Source organism: Echinops telfairi, unplaced genomic scaffold (assembly GCF_000313985.2).
Source record: "Echinops telfairi isolate 266 unplaced genomic scaffold, ASM31398v2 ScPeMD7_9;HRSCAF=40, whole genome shotgun sequence".
NCBI classification, from domain to species: Eukaryota; Metazoa; Chordata; class Mammalia; order Afrosoricida; family Tenrecidae; genus Echinops; species Echinops telfairi.
In genome coordinates, this window is record NW_022103906.1 from 22,169,643 (window position 1) to 22,187,827 (window position 18,185).

The following is an 18,185-nucleotide window of genomic DNA, read 5'->3' on the forward strand; positions in this document are numbered from 1 at the left end:
AACAAAAACATCAAAAAGTGCAACTATTGCTTCCTGCCACATCCTCTGGGCCTACACATTTTGGAAGGTGGTATTTTCCTCCCTCTGACCCTTCCCCATGGGATTCTGTGCTCTTCCGTTTGCACCACGTCAGAGTTAGGTCACCCTTTCAAATGACTCAAACATTCCAATTCTTTGAGTTTGGGAAATAAGAAGTCTGCAAAGGCAATGCCTGGACTGCAGTGTGACTCGGGTAAGGTTCCATTGAAACTCTCGTGGGACAGGTTTAGCTGCTCACGTAGATAGAACAGGTTGATGTGATGGGAATCAATGCAGCAGCCTAGCTTTCCCAATCCTTTCTCACCCATGCAGCTCCCAATTTTCTGAACACTTCATTATTAGCTCCTATGATTGGTCTGGGTCCTTTGAGGAAACTGATGTAGATTATGCCTTTGTCACCCCCCAGATCAGTCCCCACACCTTCTGAGCTAACTTTTCTGCCTTGACTTTAGCTGACTTAGAAGAGCCTTTGTTTTTGTACGGTCTTTTTCTGAAGGCACAAGACTAAGTGTTTCCTGAGGTAACCTATCAGCAGTCATCCCCCTGTTACAGAGACAGGGTTAGAGGAGTTTTGTTTGAAAAACAATACAAAATGTGTGCACGTATGAGCTGGAATCTTAGTAGCAATACTTTTTTTTTACTTACTCTTATTGCTTCCCCACACCCATATAGCACAACTATGTACCTGTATAGCCATATCTTATTTTTGCTTATTGGTACTGTTCTTATTGCAAGATGGTCGGTTATAATATTTATTGTAATTATCCTTTAATCTTGTGTACTTCTAAGTGTTTACATTTACTTTGGTTCAGTAGTGTTGACTTCCCTTATATTTGTATTGCCTCTCTCATCATAAGAATCACCATGTGTCTACTCTTTAGTACAGCGGTTATCAATCTGTGGGTTGCAATCTTTTTTGGGGTCAAACAACCCTTTCACAAGGGTTGCCCAATTCATAACAATAACAAAATTATAGTTATGAAGTAACAACAAAAATAATTTCATGGTTGGGAGTCACCACAACACGAGGCACTGTATTAGCAGGTCGCGGCATTGGGAAGGTTGAGAACCACTGTTCTAGGGAGTCTCCCTCCCTTATGTTTCCACCCGTGGTGACCATCAAAGAAGGGTGCTTTCTGGGTTGGCGCCATATGTTTATGACATTTATTAAAGTGCTATCGTGCCAAGAGTTGCCCTTTTATGTTTGACTTATTATATTCAGTTTAATATCCACATTCATGATTCATCTGCAGTATGTGTCATGAACTCATCATTATTTTTTATTGTTGAATAGCATCCACCATCTATACCATAATTTAGTGATTGATTAATGAGAACTTAGGTTGTTTCCATCTATTTGCTATTGTGAATAGTTCTGTAATGATATGGGAGATTATATATATATATATATATATATATATTATTCCTGCCACTGTTCTATATCAATATTTCCAGGATATATGCTTCAGAGTAGACGTGTTAGTCTGGGTAGACTAGAGAGAATCCAAGGACATATTCATATATATGTAAGAGAGAACTTTATTTCAAGAAGTAATTATGCATCAATAAAACATCCCACCCAAACCAGATCAAATCCATAAATTTGATATTAGCCCATAAGTCTGATATTAGCCCATGAATTCCTCTTCAGACTCATGTAGCACATGCAATGATGCTGAATGCAGGAAGATCACAGGCCGGTGGGTGGAAAGTCCTGTGGGTCCAATGGCAGTGGATGCATCTCCAGGGCTTTGGCTGCCATCAGCGTGGCTCCATGTGGCTTGTCAATAGGAATGTGAAGCAGAGAGGGAGTTCCCAGAATCTTTATGAAAAGGCTATGCCCACAAGGAAGGATTAGGATGTGAACTGATTGACAGGCTAACTCCACCTCTTCATTCTTTTTTTTTTTTTTTTTGCTAATTGAATTCAACAAGTATTTATTGAGTGCCTATGATGCACTAAGTATTGTTTCAGTACCTGGGACACATCAGAGAGCAAACAGATCTCTGCTCCTGTGGAGCAGGCCTGGCACACACGGGTGACGTGCTTGGTGTCCTGTAGTGCCAAATGGACACCACCCTCCACCACACCCCCAGACAGTAGACAGAGGCTGGAAGTTGATTTTTCATTAAGAAAGCATACTGTGGGCAGGTCAGGGGGATGGAGTCAGATCACCTGGTCAAGGGTGGGGGCAGGGGGCTGGCTGGCTACACGAACTGCTGCTGCTGCTTCTTGGTGGCTGCCTTGCTGGCGAGGTCCTTGGCCTTCCTGGTGGTAGCTGCCAGTGCCGTCTCCTTTGCCTGTTCTGGGGCTTTCCACAAGTGTCTTGGAAGGGGCCTCACCTTGCAGCTTGGCCAGGATGCACTCAAAGCCTTTCATCATTTGGTCACATTGCTTTTAAACGAGGCCAGCCCAAATTCCTGGACACCTCGGGAGGCACCAAACAAGGTGGACAAGACCCAGGCTTCCCTGTGGATTTCGGTCCAGCCACTGTCGTTGGCATTCACGCGGTAAACACAGTGCTCCTCCTCCACCATGAGCTGGCCATGGTTGATGTTCCAGGGAAAGGGGTCATGGTCCGATTCTGTGGGTCCACAATGGAGTCCTCCAGGCTGTACACCGAGGGAGCGACATTGGCAGGAAGCAGTCGCTCGGCCCAGCGGGGCATCCTGTTGGTCTTGGTCTGGATGGGAGCTTCTGGTCAGGGGTCACCTCCTGGTGCACTATGTCTTCTGTCAGGATATGCTTGCTGTAGGGATTCGGGTACCGCTGCCAGAAGGTCCCAGGAACTCTGCAGCACGCGCTGCCCAGGAAATACTTCACCATCATCCTGGCCAGGGAGGGCTCAGCACCCACGCAGCCCATCAGCACCCGTGCAGCAACCGCCACCCACTCCTTCGTTCTTTTTTTTTATCGTTTTATTAGGGGCTCATACAACTCTCATCACAATCCATACATACATCAGTTGTGTAAAGCACATTTGTACATTCATTGCCCTCATCATTCTCAAAGCATTTGCTCTCCACTTAAGCCCCTGGCATCAGGTCCTCATTTTTCCCCTCCCTCCCCCTCCCCCCTCCCTCATGGAGCCCTTGATAATTTATAAATTATTATTTTGTCATATCTTGCCCTGTCCGGTGTCTCCCTTCACCCACTTTTCGTTCTTATTTATCAAGTTGACATAAAATTGTGTAACTACCACAGCGAACTTGCTAGGTGAACAGGTACTTATCTCTATTTCTAGTTTTCTGTTTGCTTTTTAAGGAAACATCAGATTTTTTCCAGAGTCATTGTACCATTTTACAACCCCACCAGACGTGTGTAAGAGTTCCAGTCTCCATACAACTTCACTGTTGTTGTTAAGTGCCATCGAGTCAGCTCCGATTGTAGCGACCCAGTGCACAACAGAACAAACACCGTGCAGTCCTGCGCCGTCTTCCTAATTCTTGTTATGCCTGAGCTCAGTGATGAAACCACTGTGTCGATCTACCGCGTTTCCCCGAAAATAAGACCCTGTCTTATATTCATTTTTCCTCAAGAAGACACACCATGGCTCATTTTCAGGGATGTCTTATTTGTATTAAGCATGGGACAACGATCTGCATTGATTCAAATAGAGTTAAGTCGTCTTCCTCTGGAACATGGACCCACCGTGCTCAGTAAAGGGCAGCCCCAGCTTTCCTACTCCCCCTGAGGACGCACGCTACCTGAAGCAGCGCGTCCTGCTCCTCGCTTCACGGGGGAGAGACTTTGACTCTCACGGTCTCTGTCTCCCTCAGCTTGCAGCTCGCACAGAACGACCGGGACCTGGCAGGGGGAGCCGACCTTGTGGGTGGGGCCGCTGCACCTCTCCGGTCACCTCTGAGATGGCAGCTGTCCCGATGGGGCAGGTGAGAAGGGCTGCTTGTCTTCCTGACCGCTCCGCGCAGGTGCGCTCAAGCCACGCCTATCACTGTCTTATTGTGGGGGGACGGCTTATATGGTGAAATCCTGCTACAGCTTATTTTATGGGTATGTCTTATTTTCGGGGAAGCATGGTATGTTGTAGAGAAGCTTTCCCTCCCTCCCTGCCCTCCCCACCACCAACGTTATGTCCTTCTCAATCGTGGTCTCTCCTGAAAATGTGCCTCAGGTACGTGACACTTGCTTTTAAGGAGCACTCTGGCCTTGCTTCTTCAAACACAGATGGGCTTGTCCTATTAGCAGTCCCTGGGACTTTCAATATTCTTCTCCAGCACCACAATTCTTCTGACTTCCTTATGCCAACTTTCACATGCACATGAGGCAGTTGTTCAAACAGACCACAGGCATAATGAATCATTTGAAATCAGGAAATCATTTCACCATTCTTGTTCAATCTGTCTGCTGAGCAAATCATCAGAGAAGCTGGATTATATACAACTTCCCTGTTGTTTCTAATCAGTGTCATGTGTTCTAGAGGTTAGAGGTTATCTCATTTTGCTTTTGATTTATACCTCTCTAAGGAGACCATGTGTCATAGTGAGTTAAGCCTTGGGCTGCTAACTGCAAGGTCAGCAGTTTGAAACCACCAGCTAATCCGAGGAAGAAAGATGAGGCTTTCTGCCCTGCAGTCTTGGAAACCCACTGGCGTGGTTCTACTTTGTCCAGCGTGGTCCCTGTGAGTCAGAGGATGGCAGTGAGTGAGGGAATCGATCATCTTCATTTGCATTTCTGTATGTTTGTTAGTTGCTTAAGTATCCTCTTTAGTCAAGTGTCTGTTCATCTCCTTTGTCCATTTAAAAAATCGAGTTGTTTGTCTTTTTGTTGCTTAATTGTGCAAGTTTTCTCTATATTTTGTAGAGTAGGGCATTGTCAGAAACATATGACCCTGTAATCGTAGATGATCCTATTGTAAAGTCCTGTCACTTTATGAAGGAGAGACAAGAGGGACTTTTTTCCCTGTGAATGTTTTGTGTCAACTTAACTTGGGTTGGGTGGGTTACGACCTAGTACCCTCCCTGATATGGTCTAACATAATGTAAGCAACTGCATAAAGGGATCTGCTATGAGCAGCCCATGGGTTGTGAGATGAGGGTGGGATGGAATTCCCTTACTCAGATGGTAGCCCTGGTCCTGATGCAATCAAGGTAAAAGGTCTTTCCTCGGCAGTGTGGCCTCTTTCCAGCCTAGGTGGATAACAGAGGGTGTGTGTGTGTGTGTGTGTGTGTGTGTGTGTGTGTGTGTGTGTGTATGTGTGTAAAGGAGCAGCGCTTGTGTCCTTCTGGAAGTCATTTGTCTTTGCTTCTGTTCTCTCCTCTGGTCCTGAGAGACACGTTCATTTCTCCCATGGAGGACAGGGCCATTTCCTCACTGGTGCATCTACACAAGAGTGGCCACCCTTCTGAGACACTGTGCCAAGATAGATAAACAACCAACCAACAAAACATACAAACAAACCCATGGCTGTGGAGTGCATTCCCACTCACAGCGAAACCTTGGGACAGAGTAGAACTACTCCACAAGGCTTCGGAGGCTGTACATCGTCACAGAAGACTGGCATCTTTATCTTGATGAGCAGTGGGTGAGCTTGTACCACTGATCTTTCATTTAGCAGCTCAGTGCTTAAAGCAAAATATATAAGCAGTTGTAATTGCTGGAGGCGCCCTGGTAGCAAGCATACTGATTACATGTTAGGTTGTTAATCGCAAGGTAAGCAGTTCGAATCTACCAGGGGCTCTGTGTAGGAAAGACCAAACTTTCTGAGAGTTACAGTCTCAAATCCACAGGGCCAGCTCTACCCTGACCTACAGGGTGGCTGGGAGATGCAATCAATCCAACGGCAGGGAGGGAGGAAGGGAGCAAGCAAGTAGACTCCTTAGAGAGGACCCCAGCCCAACAAGAAAAAGGGCTGCCCCATGCAAGGAGCTTGACTGAAGATTTCCCCCAGGTGGCAGATCCATCTTCTCACTTTGATTCCTGACCCATACGTGATAAATTACACATCATAGCTGTGATTATCAGGGATCTCTGCCATTTTTATACCACATCAAACTCCCTTCACTCACATACATATATGAATTCTTACAGAGTTGTCAAAAGTTTCCAAAATCCCTCCTTCGTTAAAACCCATTTAAGATGACGCCGCTATTGTAAAGGGCATACCTGTTATAAAAAAAAAAAAAAAGCCGTCGACGCAGGGCAGAGAAGGCGCACCAGCCTGGCAGACGGGGCTGGCGTTCAAGTATCCGTCTGCCGTGAGCATCAGACTGGCCACCTAACCCCTGGGATCCCGTCTACACAAACGAAACCAATCCTGGGCGACTCTTACAGTGCTGGTGTCTTATCTCTTTTAGCAATCAGTTTTCCAGCCATATTTCATGAGTTTCCTTGTGCGGCGCTCTTTCTTTTGTGAGATCTTTATTCCACATGATGGGAAGAGAACCTATTATTTTGTTTTTTATGTACCTTTTATGGTCTATCCAACACTTAGGGTAAGTGCTCGGGGCACATATGAGTGAAGGAGTGGCCTTGGATCTGTTGGCAGGCTCCGTCATGGGAGAGCTGGGCTTTCCCCAGCAACTCTGTACAGTTTGCTTAACAGGAGAGTGATCGCCTTAAGAAAATCTTGTGGCTTTTCGGGGGGGGGGGGGCGGCGCGGGGCGGGCATTGCTGAAGGAGCAGTGGTCAACATGAAATTCAATCATTTTGTGACTTTGGACCAGAACAAAACCAGAAAGGCCATTTCAATGTATCTTCTGGCATCCACAGGAAGATTGTGTCTTCTCCTCTTTCCAAGGAACTGAGACCAAAATCCAAGCTCCGGGCCCTGCCCATCCGTAAGGATGAGGAAGTTCAGGCTGGGCAAGGACCCTACAAAGGCCAGCAATTGGCAAAGTGGGCCAGGTTTACAGGAAAAAACATGTCATCCACAGTGAATAGGGGGGCAGCGTGAGAAAGCCAACAGCCCAACTGCTCATGTGGGGGTCCACCCTAGCAAGGCAGGTATTGTGAGGCTGAAATTGGACAAAGACCGCCAAAAAATCCTTAAACCGACAGCCGAATCTTGCCAAATAGAGGAAGAATCACTCAAGAAGATGCAAGAATAAAATAGTCTTGAACACAATTTCCACTAAAACTGGCACAATTGTGGGAGAGAAGAAAAGAAAATCTTATGCACCCAAACCTTATGAACATTGACAGCTGAATGAATCCAGCAAGGGTTCAGCAGGAAGCAAGTGGCACACTCAAAGTGGACAGTTTGAGAGCCGAACAAAGGAGCTATTTGCAGTGTGGGCAGGGGTTCAAAAGAGCACGACGGGGCAATGCAGTGGAGACTGGCAGTGTGGAAGAGCAATGAGAGCAGGCCTTTCTAAGGACGAACCTCCAGGGAAAGAGGAGACAGCAGAGAGTGGAGACCAGAGGGGAGAGCTGCCTGGTGGAGCCTGCCAGACAGGGGCGGTACCTTCAACAGAGTGGGAGCCAGGGAAGGCAGTACCCCAACCTCATTTCCCACTGAACAACTCCTGCACCTAGATCCCTCGAGAGGAACAGTTATTCCAGAAAAAGATATTGGAATAATAATATTTCCCCCCTGCAGGCCAGATGAAAGGCCAGAAAAAATACTTTTGAGAATGAAAGCCAAGACTGGAAATTGTTTAAATGGAAAGGCACTCTCAGTGCAGAGAATTGCAGACCGCGCCGCCAGAGGGGTGAGCAGTCCTTTCCAAGACAATCTCTGACATGCGTCCCCAAACACAAAGAGAAACTGCGGGCCATTGTGGGGCAGAGAGCCGGGTGGTAAGACTATTTTCTTGATTTTAGCTGACCCAGATTTTAGCTCACAGGTTTCTTATAAGATAGTTCCCAATATTTTCATCAGGTGAACAATGAAAAAAAATAGACATGGGATCCTTTTGGATTCATAAGTCTAGCTGTGGGTCTCTCTCTCTGGACTAACAATGTCACTTACATTCTCTCCACTCGCAGACATGAGAGGGGATAGCTCGCGTGGGCATCCTTTATGCCCGGGATGTGCCTGTACGCTACCCACACTGCACATGTGGGTGGGAAGAGGCATTAAGGGAGCAGGTGAGGGACTCTTTGGAGCAGTTCTACTCTGTCACACGGGGTCACTATGAGCCCGAATCAACTCAACCACACCGACAACAACAGAAGCCCCTACCACCTTGGCAGACACGGGGAGGGGGGTGGAGGGGGGGGACAGGGGAGGAGGAAAGGGAGGTGAAAGTCATAAACACACACGAGAGAGCTGCCATCCTTTCTCTGTGCACCTCTCATCTCCACACCCCGAAGAAAAGCCGGACAGCGGAAATGCCCCACCCGCTGTGAGAAATCCAGAGAGGAAGCAGACCTTTTGACTGGAGCAGAAATCCATGCCAATTATTTGCACAAGCGACACAGATAGGTAATGTGGTTTACACGCCATGCTGTCCTTTGTTTCCTTATCCTAGATGTTAAACTATACTGGTATTTGGAAAGGTTTTTTCTCCACACAGCGAAGCTTCCTCTTTCTTTCTTTTTTTTTTAGAGCTTTATCTTTATTTTATTAAGGAGGCCTGGTGGTGTTGTGAGCTAAGTGTTGGATTGCTAACAGCAAGTTTGGCAGTTCAAACCCAACAGCTGCAACCGGGGAGAAAGATGAGGTTGTCTGCTTCAGTAAATAAAGATTTACAGGGTGGGAAACCCCAAGGGGCACTAATACTTTGTCCTATGAGTCAGAATTGCTCAATGGCAGTGGAGATATTATTTCATTGGGTTGATGGACCGTGATCTAGTTAAACCATTCCTTGTACTTATGGTTAAGTGCCATCAAGGCCATTTGACTCACAGTGCCCCTATGTGACAGAATGGAAGGGTCCCATGAGTCTTCTATTCTGCCATCTGTAAGGGAGCCCACCATCATGTGTTTCTCCGACGGAGCAGCTGGGTGGGTTTGACCTGGCAACCTTTCAGTTAGCAGCCAAGCGCTTGACCCTGTGCCACCAGAGATCCTTAGATAATCCCTTAAACACACACACCCCCCCACACACACACACACACTCAAAAACTGAAGGTCACGGAGTGGCTTCTGACTCATAACAACCCTGTCACATAGTAACACTGCCCCTGTGGGTTTCAGAAACCGTTAAGGCTTTACTGGAGTCAAAACCCTCATCCCCTCCCAGAGTGGCTGAGGCTTTCCAACTTCGGTGCATTTGGTTAGCACCCAATTCACAACCGACTCCCCGCCGGGATTTAGGGGTAGCTGGTTGTGGCTGTACCTTGCAGGGCTCACAGATGGTAAGTAGTAATTCAAAGTGATTTGACTTGTAGGTTTCTGATGCTGCGTGAATGTGAACATCTTTTCACACGTTTTGTGTGTTCCTTTCTGTGAGTGGAGTGTTCATGTCCCTTCCGAATTTCCTACTGGCTTGTTGGTCTTTTATTGTTGATAGAAATTCAGCATCGGAATTGGAGGGAGTAACAGGCAATGCGATTAAGGCTTTTAAGGATCCACCACCTACTATTGTTGTACTACAATACAATGTAATGAACTTTGACAAAAGCCAAAGCAATCTTATTACCATAAAAATAAAGTCAAATGAAGATGGTGCGGGGTGGGGAGGTGGGTGGGGAAGGCACTAACCCACCCGGGGGAGAGTATTGGTTAGTCTCCACAGAATCGGGACTGCGCATACAGACCCCACCGCGACGCACCAAACCAGGAGGACAACGTAACCACGAGGATGGGTGCCTGCAAAGACTGGGCTTCAGGGCTGACCCCAACCCGAGCCAAACCGCCCCCCTCCCGAGAAGTACGTGTGACAGAGAACAGCGTTGGGGTGAGGGGTCAGCCTATCCCGCCCACACGGAAGCAAACCGAGAAGGGAAAGGAGAGAGGAACCGTCAGTCCAGACCCCAAATGGGCCCACCAAGCCTGGAAGACGACGTCCCAGCATGGAACTGCTAAGGCACAGGGAGGACTGTAGGGCTGACAACAGCTGATAACATGGTGTCCCCTTAATGGAACATACTGCGACAGAGGACAGTACTGGGGACACACGCAGGGAGGAAGTGCGGTCTAACCCCTCCTCAGCGGGGCAAAGCAAGAATCAGTAACAGGAGCAATGCAAAACCACAAAGCCCCTAAAGAGCCCCCCAAGATAGACTTCAGGCTAGGAGGGGCAATTCCCGGAGCTCCCCCAGAACCAGTGGGGAGAGAGTCATAAAGGTCAGTAGACAGACCTGAAAGCATGCTGCTGCTGCTGCTGCTGCTGCTGCTGCTGCTGCTGCTGCTGCTTCTTTGCTGTTGCTGTCTGTTGTGTCTGTCTGTTTCTGTTAGGGGTTTTTTGTTTCTGTTTTTTTCTCCTCATTTCTCTCTCTCTCTTTTTCTTTGTCAATCGTTTGTTTTCTATTTGTTCGGTCTGTGCCATTGTTGGTGTGCCTACGTACACAAGAAAGGCATGGGAAGCAAGCCCGAGCAGAAAGCAATGGGACCAGTGGTCCTGAGGGGCTTGGGGGGAAGGGGGCAGGGGAAGGTGCGGTAGGCAAACAGCGCCATAGACAGGAGAACAACTAGGGGATAAAAACCAATAAGGAGGTAGCTATAGAGATCCTCGGAGCACTGGTGCAACAGCAATCTATCTGAGAGGAAGCGCTATGAGGCAGAAGTAGGGTGAGCATGATGGTGGGGCAGAAGGATGGTAAAAGGAAACAGGAATGATCTAGGAAGCAAAACTATGGATAGAGGGATAAGCATACGGTGTCCATATGTAATTACATTAATCCATAAAATAGATGTATTGGCCTATGTACATATATTTATACGGCAATACACTGAGGTAGTGGACGAACTTTGGGCCTCTGCTCGTACCCTCCCTCAACACAAGAACACATTGTTCTAACAAACTAGCAACCTGAGATGCTCACTCTCCTGGCACAATCACTGAAGACAAAATGGGTGCATAAGCAAATGTGGTGAAGAAGGCAGATGGTGCCCAGCTATTAAAAGATATAGTGCCTGGGATCTTAAAGGTTTGAAGTGAAACAAACGGTCATCCTCATGAAAGAAGCGCACCAGCCTGTGAGAGCATGAAGTGTCATCAGGACCAGGTAAGAGGCATCAGAAGACCCTTAACAATCAAACAAACAAAACCATATCATTAAGAATGAGGGTATCAGAGCAGAGACCCAAAGCCCATCTGTAGACAAAGGAACATCCCCCACAGAGGGGTCGCAGGGAAGGGATGAGTCAAGCAGAGCACAGTAAAGCACCAATGAAACGCACAATATTCCTTTGGTTCCTTGAGGCTTCCTCACCCACACCACCATGACCCCAGTGATGCCTCTCACTGCGGAGTAGACAGAGCATGTACACAGCCGTAGATAAGAGATAAGCGCTCATAACACACGCGACCCAGGAGCTGGAATGGGAAGGGAGATACCAGATGGGAAGGGTGAAGGGAGGGAGGAAGGGAAGAAGGGGGAACTGATCACAATGATCGACACACAACCACACACACCCCTCTAGGGAAAAGAACAATGGAAACCATGAGGGAAGGGAGACAGTTGTGTGAGATATGAAAATAATAATAATTTATCATCTATTAAGGGGTCACGAGGGTGGGGGAAAAGAGAGAGGAGCTGATACCAAGGGCTCAATATAAAGTAACTGTCTAGAAAAGAATGATGGCAACACACGTATAAATATGCCTGATACAATTGATGTGTGGATTGTAATAAGCATTGTAAGAGCTCTCAATAAAATGAATTTTAAAAAGACTCAAACCTTAATGATTTTTATTTTAACTCATATTCCACTGCCATCAAATTGATTCTGACACACAGCGAGTGACCCTATAGCTCTCAAAGTCTCAGAATCTTTGTTGGAGCAGTTGTTTCGTCTTCTTCTCTCTCAGAGTGGTTGGGGGTTTGAATCTCCAGCCTTGCAGTTAGCAGCCCAATTATTTATCCCACAGGGCCACCAGGACTCCTGAATTTTTACAAAAATGCTTTGAATTAAAGAAATTGACTTACAAATTTGTTACAAATGCAACTCCGTACGTTTAGTATAAGAGAAAAGGCATTGTCAAAGTGGCAGTGGGTTAAGCATTGGGCTGTTAACCACAACATTGGTGGTTCAAACCCTCCAGCCGCTGCCTGAAAGATGAGGCTGTCTGCTCTTGTCAAGAGTTTTTATTAAGTCATTTTATTGGGGGCTCATACAACGCTTATCACAATCCATACATACATCCATTGTGTCAAGCATATTTGTACATTTGGTGCCATCGTCATTTTCAAAGTATTTTCTTTCTACTTGAGCCTTCGGTATAAGCTCCTCATTTTCCCCATACCTCCACTACTCTTCCTCCCTCATGAACCCTTGATAGTTTATCTTCTTTTTTTCATGTCTTACACTGACCGCTGTCTCCCTTCACCCACTTTTCTGTTGTCCATACCCCTGGGAGGGGGTTATAAGTAGATGATTGTGATCTGTTCCCCCTTTCTCCTCCCAACTTCCACTTACCCTCCTGGTATGGCTACTCTCATTATTGGTAATAAGGGGGTTATCTGTCCTGGATTCCCTGTGTTCTGAGCTCTTATCTGTACCAGTGTACATCCTCTGGTCTAGCCAGATTTGTAAGGTAGAATTGGGATCATGATAGTGGGGGGAGGGGGAAAGGGAAGTATTTAAGAACTAGAGGAAAGTTGTATGTTTCATTGTTGTTACACTGTACCCTGACTGACTCGTCTCCTCCCTGTGACTCTTCTGTAAGGTGATGTCCAGTTGCCTACAGATGGGTTTTGGATCCCCACTCCACACTGCCCCTCATTCAGAATGATATGATTTTTTGCTCTTCGATGCCTGATACCTGCTCCCATCAACACCTCATGATCACACAGGCTGGTGCGCTTCTTCCATGTGAGCTTTGTTGCTTCTGAACTAGATGGCCACTTATTTACCTTTAAGACCCCAGATGCGATATTGTTTGATAGCTGGGCACCGTCAGCTTTCTTCACCACATTTGCTTATGCACCTGCTTTGTCTTCAGCGATCGTGTCAGGAAGGTGAGCATCATGGAATGCCAGTTTAATACAATGAAGTGTTCTTGCATTGAGGGCGTGCTTGAGTGGAAGCCCAATGTCCATCTGTTACCTTAATACTAAACCTATAAATATATGCACATAGATCTATTTCCCTATCATCATATAAAAATATATTTACATATGTATATGTCTGTATTTAGACCTCTCTCTATAAATGAATGCCCTTTGCCTCCTAGTTCTTTCCTCTATTTCCTTTTACTTTCCTCTTGTCCCACTATCATGTTCAGCCTTCATTTGGGTTTCAGTAATTCCTCTCGGTTATATTACTCTTGACCAAGCCTTACCAGGCCTCTTACACCCTCCTCGCCACTGATTTTGGATCACTTGTTGTTCCCTTGTCCCTGGGTTTGTTAACACCACTTCCTTTCCCCCACCTCCTCCTCTCCCATGTGCCCCCGGAACTGTTGCTCCCGTTGTTTTCTTCTCCAGATTGTTTATCCAGCCTATCTTTTCTAGATAGACCTGCAGAGATTAATATACACAAAAACAAGACAGAGAAAAACAAAGCAACAAAACAATGACAAAAAAAAGAAAAGCCTATAAATAGTTCAAGGTCTGTTTGTTGACCTTTACAAGTGTTTTCCAGTGGAGTCTGATGGGGTGCCACGCCCTGGCCCCAAAGTCTGTTTTCAGTATTCCCTGGGGACTTCCTTGCTCTGCTCCCCTTGCTGTTCTGTTCCATGCCCTTAGTGCTTTGCCTCAGTGTGGTGGGGTCAGATCAGGCACAATTCCCACACTGGGTCTCCAGTGTTGTCCCCTGTAGGGCTATGGGTCAGTGAGGGATGTCATTTCTTGTAATGGGGCTGGCCATATGGTCCTCTCTGCATTGGCTGCTCTGAGCTGGGATATCATCCTCTAGGCTTGGTGGGCCAGGATGTGCTCCACTCTCTCTTCCTCCCCCTTCATTTGTTCCCATGTGCTCTGATCAGACATGTCCCTCTCCTGAGCTGCAGATTCAGTGCTGTCCTCTGAAATAAATTCTTCTGGAGGGAGGGTCGGCTGTCCGCATAGTTGGGATTGGGGCTGGCCCCTTCTTGTCAAGATTTATACTGCTTTTGAACTATTGAATTGTATGATATGTAAAATATAAGCCAAAAACACTGTTTATATTTTAAAGACCTAAATGTAATAACAACAACAGAAAATTATGATCTCAAAACCCTAAGGAGAAGTTCTATTCTTCTTGAGGACTGCTGTGAGTTGGAACAGACTGAAAGATAATGAGGAGCAGGTTGGAAATGGAAATGGACCTGCTAGTTGTTTAATTGTATCAACACACCTTGTAGACACGCTCTAGAGAAATTAAGCAAAACAGCTAGGATGACCAGAACGTAAAGCTCAAACCTACTAGCCCCATGATCTCTGTCCTTTACTTTGTTTCTGCTTTTAATCTGCTACTTAGAGAAACCAGAGTTTTCTGTCCTTGACCAAAAGTTTCTTTTTGGGAGATATGTGAACTGCTAGCACCAACTCCCTCAAAGAGAGCCCAAAGCAGCTGACCTCAAAGCTTTGTTGCTGGGTGCTTCTCATAACTGATGCCATTGTTCTCCCAAACTTGACCGTGAGCCCCTAAAAAGGAAAGAGTTCTGCAGCACGAGGTGACAAGGATTTCAGAATTTTCCCCAGCGATAGACAAGATAGAATAAGGTAGGCTGGGCAGAGGCGTGGCTAGGAAAAGCTTCCAGAGCCCTGTCCTGTGCTGAATCCTATCACCCAAGGTAAACACAGAGCTCAGAACAATTTCAGGTGCTTGGCTTTATATCTGAGCCTCTATAAAGGAGGAGTAATATTTGATGAGAAACAAAGATTTGAGCAAACCAGATAATAATCACGTACTGAGAATAAGCACAGCAGTTTAATTGTTTAGATCCTGGATTAATAAGTGACGTAAGGCATAAACCTTCAAATTCAAGGGCTCTGGCAAGAACAGGAAACAGGGGAGGACAATGCCGGTCGCCCCAGAGAGAGCAGTAGGCTGAGTTAGCTGAGGTTGGAGGGTAGGAACCAAGGGGCTCTCTTTTAAGTGCAGAAGAATCTGTTCTCTCAGTCATTCTGGTTGTCTCTGGAGAACAATAGGCATTCCTATGTGAGAAGGAATGGACTCATTTGTTGTATGGACTCATTTGTTGTGTATCAGAAAGGAAGGACAGAAGCAGACCAGCCTCTGCAGCATGGCTGTCTCAGCAGTAGATAGCTACCTTCACCATCAGGTCTGCCCTGTATAGTTGGTCAGTTTGTATTCTGCTCAAAAGAAGCGGGTACAGGGGCTGGAAGAGAGCTTGCCTTCAACTAACCAAGACATGTGGAGGGAAAAAGGCCTTTTACTTCCTCAAAGGTACCTACTTGCAGGGCCCAGAGAGAGCACCTTCTTTAAAATCGAGACAAAAAGGTTAGGGCCAGCCTGGGATCATATTAGAAACAGAGATTCTCAGATCCTTTCTCATTAACACAAGATTTCCATGAACAAGATCCCCAGGTGACTTGGGTCCTCCATCAATGTTGGAGATCCAGCCTAAGGACCCTTCCTGTCCTTACATCATCCCACTCTGCAGAGGGGGGACTCAGATACACAAGAAATGGTTTTGTTTCCCGAGTCCAAGCCCTTTATTGGCTTTTCCAGCTGATAGCGACCTACTTTTTCACAGAAGCACCGCACACCCCAAAACGGGGCCCTAATTCCTCATTGTGCTTGGAGTTCTAAGTCTCCGAGAACGACAAAGCTTTAGGACATCCTGCTGGCTTCTGAACAGGAAACCTGGATTCTATCAGACCCAGAGCAGCAGAGGATCCCCTGCCCTGCCCCTGCCAGTACTCCAGGACTCAGATTCTAGCTAGGCCCAGATGCAAGGATGTGGGACAAGACGAAATTGTGAATGTTGACACGCGTGGGTCTTGCAAGGAGCATTCGTAGGAGGAGGGAGCGTGTGAGGGAGGCACGAGAATCCGATTGCTTGGGAATCTGCTCTGTTTGTGCTTGGTTTTCGCTTGTTCGTTTTCATTCAGGGTTTTCTCACTCCTCCAAAGGCCTGAATTTGGGATGAGGTCTCACTGCCCCCCAGTCAATGCCGACTCATCTCGGCCTATAAGATAAGGTAGAACGGCCCCTGTGGGTTTCCAAGATTGCACCTTTTTGCTGGAGTGAAGTGCCCCCACCCCACCTCCCGCCACCATCTGCCCCCGTTTTCCTTCTACTCCTCGCTGATGCACACTGATTGTATTTCTAAACCTGTAGGTAACACCTCTCTCTACCCTCCCGTCCTCTGCCTCATGTTAAATCATCCGTCTAATGAGTCCCTGCCGGATGATGCTTAGCCTATAATTCACCATGAGATTAGGGATTTCGAATGCTCAGCCTAAAGCAGCATGCTATACAATGGCATAGCATAACTGCCTGATGGGTGGCACGGCCATGAAGCTACGAGCCATTCAAATGTAGAAGAAAGCGTGATTGGGAAAAGTCTGATGGAAGAGAAGGGAACTTAGCAGGGCCCTGTAAGCAGGGCTGTGCTCTGCTCGGTACGGTTGGGAAGAGAAGATGCTTTGAAGATGTTGTACATAAGAGATGAGCTTCGCCAGTCAGGTTAATCATTTCTCAACGCATTGCAATATATTGGAGGAATAGCTGTCTTCCCTTTGGATAAGATCAACAAGTTCTCTTTTACTATATAGTAACCAGTATTATCATAGCTTTGCTGCCTGCTCTATTTGGTTTGGCTGCACAAATTCTTTTAAAATGACTTCTTCTTGACACTGGCATCCCTGGGGTTGATCGTATTCAGTGCAGTAACTTATAAGGACATCCTGCCCTCCTCTCCCCCTGTCTCCCCCCCATGGACCACTTCCCATATCAGACCTCACAGGATCCTTAATAATGTTCCTTATCAGTTTTAAACATAGAGTGATATTTGCTATGTATAGATGTAAATTGCTTAAATGCAATATTTCTTAGATTATATGAATACCAACAACAAAATCACTTTGTAACCATGCTTCTACATTGAAAGACTGGATTAAAGAAACTTTGGTACATACACACAATGGAATATGATGCATCGTTGAAAAACATGGATGAAACCATGAAGCATCTCACTGCATGGATGGAGCAGAAGGACATTGTGCTACCTAGTCAATCACATAAGGACAAAGATTGTGTGCGGGCACTGCTATAAGTATAAACACAAAGACCAAGACAGGTATCTGTTCCCAGCTCAGGTAATCTTTTCAGCCAGTCTCCCAAGCAGTGCAATGGTATTTCTGCTAATGCTTATGATTCCTTTATCACTCCCTTATTATACATTTTTAAAACCACTTCTTCAGAGGAAGCCTCACCTCAGCTGCCATCAGTTTGGCATTTAGTGGGGAGAGGCCCAAACAGCTACTGCCATATAGCATTGTCCCACAGTCCCCTAAATTAAGAGACACCCTCACAACAGTGTTCAAAATTTTCAATACAAATTCATGACCAGGGATGGCGGGGACATGTCGGTGTCTGAGAAGGCGATTTCACCCGTCGGTGGGTAAACCAGGAGGGACAGCCCGTTCTTGGGTGAAATGCTTCCCGTGGCTCTATTGATCACCAATGGCAGAACCCACCCTGCATTATGTCGTAATCATACGTTTTTGACCGACTTCTATTGAACCTGCAATGAGCCAGCCTGCATGCTATAGGTACCTGGATCATAGATTTTGTATTTTGAGGTGTACAGTATTCTTCATCGGCCACATCAGAAGGATCTAATTCGGAAACCCCAGTAAGCAGACTGACTTCACCCCCAACACACCTGCTTCAGATGAAGGGACTTGAAATACTCCTGCGGAGTGAAAGCTGAAATGCCCTCAGGTGAGTAGAAGCTGAAGGCCGCTTCCTCAACGCCACGGATTTGGAAGCCATTGGACTCTGATTCAAATCTCTTGGTTTTGCGGTTGCAAGATAATCGACAACTCAAGACTACCATATATGTGCTGTTTTCATACTCTTTGATTTTTATGACAGGTCTCCGTCCTGCAGGCATACGTTTGGACTTAATGGCAGAAAGTCATTGTGTCCAAACCTCATTGTTTTTTTTTTTTCTTTTTTT

The 18,185-nt window shown here is 46.3% G+C and overlaps 1 pseudogene; it reads right to left on the reverse strand.

Moving 5' to 3' along the window:
• Nucleotides 1–2,246: 2,246 nt before the first annotated feature.
• Nucleotides 2,247–2,868, reverse strand: LOC101642780 (annotated as a pseudogene).
• Between the last annotated feature and the right edge of the window lie 15,317 nt (nucleotides 2,869–18,185).